The following is a 5,667-nucleotide window of genomic DNA, read 5'->3' on the forward strand; positions in this document are numbered from 1 at the left end:
CTGTCTAAGCAACCTCATTCAAGAAGGGGACAAGGAAGGGATGATGATGATGGTGGTGATGCTGCTGACTAAATCTATAAAGTATTTCACATATGTCACCATTTTAACAAAATTTTACACACATTACCTCAATTATTTTCAAAGAGTTCCATTCATAAATACTATTTTTTTTGACAGGCAGAGTGGATAGTGAGAGAGAGACAAAGGTCTTCCTTTTCTGTTGGTTCACCCTCCAATGACTGCTGTGGCCAGCGCACCGCACTGATCTGAAGCCAGGAGCCAGGTGCTTCTCCTGGTCTCCCATGGGGTGCAGGGCCCAAGGACTTGGGCCATCCTCCACTGCCCTCCCAGGCCACAGCAGAGAGCTGGCCTGGAAGAGGGGCAACCGGGACAGAATCCGGTGCCCCGACCGGGACTAGAACCCGGTGTGCCGGTGCCGCAAGGCGGAGGATTAGCTTAGTGAGCCACAGCGCTGGCCCCATAAATAATATTAATATCCTCAATTGGCAATGGCAAAAACAAAAGCAGATTAACTTGATCACTCTGCCAGTACAAAGCCAAGATGGAACTCAAGTAGTCTGCCTCCAGATCTATTGTCCCTATTTACTGTATTGTGCCGTTTCAGGGTCTGGGACAAGAGATCACAAGTGACAGTTAGGTATGTGTCTGTGATTTGTCCTTTTTTTGTCAGAAATGAAACCTCGGCTGAATAGCACAGGAATCTGGCAGTCGGGGGATCTCAATAACTGGGTAGTCCTGAAAACTCATCACATGGTTACAAGAAGACGCCTGCAGGTAGCTCACACCCGGCAAACTACCTGTCTATTTTTCTCCATTACTACCAGCTGAGACATAAAATAACATTTAAATATAACCTGATGTGACTCCAAAATGTATGAATGAATTCATCAGGCTCAACTTCTTCCGTGTCAATTCCTTTGTTTTTATAAACGTATCCTTATACTTTTTGAATTTTACTCTTTTGCATAATTTAATTGTATAGGCAACATTGCATGCAATATATTATAACAAAAGGCATAGCTGTGTACGTGCCATTAAGCTAAAGATGTAGAACATTTCAGGGTATTTGAAATGTCCTGTGTTGCCCCTCCCCACTCTCAGCTTTCTCTATTCACTGTCATTTATAAATATCTCTCAATTTCTTTACTGCCTCTCTCCTGAGTTTTTCAACAGTAGCACCACTGACGTTTTAGATGGGATAATCCCTTATTGTGAGGGACAGTTCTATGCCACTATAGATTGAATTATATCCTCCAAAAACACATTGAAGTCATAACTCTGAATACCTCAGAATGCAACCCAACTTAGAACAAGTTGTTGTAGATTTAACTGTCATGATGGGGTTATATTGGTATAGCATGGGCTGTTAATCCAGTACTGCTTGTGTCTTTGAACACTACATGAATGGAATTATAGCACATTTGTTCTCATGTAACTTTCTATTTTCCCTCAGCATTATGTGTTCGAGATTTACATAGCATGGTACATGTAGTTACAGTGTCTTCATTATTTTCTGCTGTGATTATTCCATGGTGTCAAGGTGCCTAATTGTTGCCTCTCCTTCTATCAAGAGAAAATGTTGAGGGAGACATGTTTCCAAGCTGTTTTCTATGCATTATTGATTTATTTCTTGTTCGCCTTTGCCCTGAGAATGAAGCTCTTCAGGGCCCTTGTTTTTTGGTGGGTTCTCTTATTAAGGACTTCCCTAGGCTTTATTTTTGGTTTCCCTGATCCCATACAACCTCTAAAACACAACTTGAACATCAGCTACTCTCAAGTGGAAAGCCAGATGGAGCCTCCATAATTCCTGGAATTCCTACTTTCCGTTGTCCTTTGTAGATTTTTTTTTTAAGATTTATTTATTTGAAAGGCATCGTTACAGAGAGGCAGAGGCAGAGAGAGAGAATCTTCCACCCGCTGTTTCACTCCCCAAATGGCTACAACAGCTGGAGCTGCACCCATCCAAAGCCAGGAGCTTCTTCTGGTTCTCTCATGTGGGTACAGGGGCCCATGAGGTTGGGCTATGTCCACTGCACTCCCAGGCCATAGCAGAGAGCTGGATCAGAAATGGGGCAGCTGGGACTCAAACCAGCGCCCATATGGAATGCCAGCACTGCAGTTGGCAGCCTTACCCACTACACCACAGTGCCTGCCTAGCACCATATTTTAGACAATATTTTTTTTTTTGCCAGCCTAGCAATGTATTTTAAAACAAAATTTTCCTGGACTACAGATAGTCCTGAATTTAGAATAGGTCAACTTAAGATTTTTTACTTTATGATGGCAGAAGCAATATGCATTGAATATATGAAACTGTACTTTGAGTGTTGACCTTTTCCAAGGCTAGCAATATGCAGTCCAATCCTCTATCATGATGCTGGGCAGTGGACATGGCAGTAAGTTTTAGCTCCTAGTCAACCATGAGATCGTGGGAGTGAACAACTGACACTCTCCAGTGTGCTGTATTGCTAAGCAAGGATATTCAGTGGGTTAGATATAGCCAATGCATTTTTAACTTATGGCATTTTCAACTTAAATGAGTTTGTCAGGATGTAACCTTATTGTAAGTCAAGGAGCATCTGCATTATCAGGACTATTAGAGCTAAAGGAGTGTACTTTTTCCAGAAAAGAAGAGAAGCAATTATTGGAAATGGACTGAATAGGCTGGTAAATCTTAAGAAGCCTTCGAGTTGAATACTGAAATGCACACCACACACACACACACACACACACACACACACACACACACTGCTAGCCAGCATCTTTCACAACAAAAAGAAAAAGATCTTGGTCAGGCTGTGGAAGGTTGATCATCTAGCATTCCCTGTTCGCTACTGTCTAAGTCTGCAGCTGTTGCTATATAATACCGGACTTTAGACTGGGTAATGGCACAACAACAGAAATGTATGGCTCACAGTTCTAGAGGTTGGGGAGTCCAAGATGAAGCTGCCAGTAGATCTGATGTCTGGTAAGGGCCTCTCTCATATACAGCATGTTCTTGCTGTGTCCTCACATGGTGGAAGGGTGTAGCCAGCTTCTGTGTACCTCATTTTTATAAGGTCACTGATACTATTCAAGAGGGCTTGTCCTTGAGACTTACCTCCTGACAGCTCTACCTCTTAATACTATCACATCAGCAATTAGACTTCAACACACAAATTTTGGGGTGACACATTTCAATCATAGGTTGAACTCTGAGGCTGAATTTATACAGGTCACATATTTCCTCTTCATTCTGTTGAGACAGTGAGGGCCAATTTTGAGAGAGAAAATGGGATTTGAACCAAGCAATTTGACTCTTAGGAGTGTGTTCTATTAAAATCGGGACCAGGTTTGAAGAATCACTGAACAGACAAAGCCAAGCAGGCCTCATAAGTGAATTTACCCTTGCGTGATTTGCAAATATTAGTGAAATTTATTGCTTCTGAATGTTTATATTAAACAAAAAGGAAACTTGCTTTTATGACTAGGGACTTTCTAGCCAGCTAGACAAATAAAGCAACTGTATCATTATAAACAATCGAATATTTTCTTTGTTTTATCTATTTGTTTGCCTGGTAAAGCTCTTCTCTTGGATTCCCTTGGTGGAACCCTCAAAAGACTGCCAGTTTGGAGCTGCCTGATGCATGAATCACTGTTCAAAAACACTCCTTGAAACAATTTTATTGTGCCTCAGTTTACATTTTAATAGCTCAACCTTTATAATTTTCAAGATGTGCACATTTCTAGGCAGGCTTTATAGGCAACCTTTCTCCACTCTTTAATAAAGCTGACTTTGAGTCAGTGGAATAGGTGAGTTTATTTACCACAAAATATTTCATTTTTATTATTTTTTGTTCAAAAACTCCTTAAATAATCTTAATATTCCATTACCATGTTCATTGGGTATTTCATGGATGTTATTGACAGAATGTATTTAGTCATATTTTTTCATGATTAAAAATAATCTAACCTTAGAAATAATAGTAATCTAAATTCCGCATTGATATTTTCTTAGTCTTAATTCAGTGAGAGATTGTCCATGTCCTACTAGAGTTGGACCTAATAGAGTTCTAGTGCATGTACTCCATCCCCAAGTAGAAATACAGATTGTACTGCTAGCATCCAGTTCCAAATGTTGATGACTGGATTCCATTACATTCTATACTTTTAGAAGAGGCCTTTTTTTTTATCATGCTGAATTTGTTTGAGGACATAATGGTTTAATACATTATAAGATGTGTTCTCTGAAAAAGAGAATTCTGATGCCTTAGAGCTAAAGTATTAAGTTAGAAAAAGCTACTAAAGTACTTACAGCTCTTTACGTTGAAGATGCTGAACCTTTGATTTTTCATAGGCCGTTTGTGATGAAAGGATTCTTGACTGACAACGTCTATCACAGCTTGAAGCACTTTTGTTTTGCAAGTTATCCTAAGGGCAACTTAGGGACTAAGGGTTAAAGAAGGAGGTTCTGGAGCTTGTGTGTTTCCTCCAGCACAGTTCCAGATGGTGCCACTGAGGCATCAATAATCGGCGTTCTTGATGCTCTGCTCCAGGTGTGGTTTGGTTTGGTTTTGTATTTTTTGTTTTGTTTCTTTTTCGTGTGTGTTTTTTTGTTTTTGTTTTTGCAGCAAAACCTTTTATTTCTATTCGGGTCCCAGGTTTGGGAGAGGGTTCCGGGGCTGTGAACAAGCTGCCTGTGGCTGGAAGGAGAGCTCGGCCAGAAACCGCGACACCAGGAGACGCGGGGCGCCCCCACGACTACTGCTGGGCTCTGGAGGCTCCTAGTTGTGCTCGAGGGTGAGCCTTTCGAAGAGATCCTCCCCCAGCGCAGCCTGGGGGCCGCTCAGGCGGCGGGTGCGGTCAGGTGGTCGCCCATCTTCAGGAGTTTCGCCTCCTCGTCCAGGAGGTGGTTCTCCAGGAAGTCACGGAAGAGGGTCTGTGTGGGCAGAGCCCGAGGCATGAAGATCCAAGAGGGCCTGGTTCAGGTTCTTCTCCAGGGCCAAAGCGGCTTCCACGGCATCTACGGTTCTGCGCCGCTCATCTTGAGATGGCTTCTGCACGTCCTGGAAGACGGTGTGGCCTCCATGCTTGTTTTGTGTCTTCAAGAGACGCTTGGCTGCCTAGCGCGTCTCCTCGGCCGTGGCCCATGCCCTCCAGAGCTGCATCACTGCTACTGAAATAGAAGCCCAGAGGTAGGTGTAGGAAGCCCGCAGATGCAAATTGACCAGTTGGTTGACGGCAGCCTCCACCTCAGTGGAATAACTGACGAATCTGGGAGGTCACGGTTGGTCGGCAGTGAGGAGATGACCACAGAACTGCTGTGCCTGGGCCCGGAAGCAGGAGGTGGCTGACGAGTGGTCCCGGAGGCTCAAAGTGGAGAGGAGCTCGGAAGCCTGGCAGAGCCCCCTGATCTGTTTCGTTGGAACACTGTTGAAGGGGCCGGCTCTGTGGTGCAGAGAGTAAAGCTGCCGCCTGCAGTGCCGGCATCCCACATGGGCATCAGTTTGAGTCCCGGCTGCTCCTCTTCCTGTCCAGCTCCCTGCTGTGGCCTGGGAAAGCAGTAGAAGATGGTCCAAATGCTTGGGTCCCTGCGCCCGTCTGGGAGACCCAGAAGAAGCTCCTGGCTCCTGGCTTCGGATTGGCGCAGCTCCGGCCGTTGAGGCC

General features: G+C 44.0%; 1 long non-coding RNA gene across 1 annotated transcript; it reads right to left on the reverse strand.

Annotated features, from left to right (window-relative positions):
* Positions 1-2,447: 2,447 nt before the first annotated feature.
* On the reverse strand, positions 2,448-5,170 carry LOC103351811 (uncharacterized). Its single transcript, XR_011385427.1, has 2 exons — positions 4,316-5,170; positions 2,448-3,256 (listed from the first exon to the last, which is right to left on the reverse strand). It is a non-coding gene; the product is annotated as an uncharacterized lncRNA (long non-coding RNA).
* Between the last annotated feature and the right edge of the window lie 497 nt (positions 5,171-5,667).

This window comes from Oryctolagus cuniculus, chromosome X (assembly GCF_964237555.1).
Source record: "Oryctolagus cuniculus chromosome X, mOryCun1.1, whole genome shotgun sequence".
Lineage (NCBI taxonomy): Eukaryota > Metazoa > Chordata > Mammalia > Lagomorpha > Leporidae > Oryctolagus > Oryctolagus cuniculus.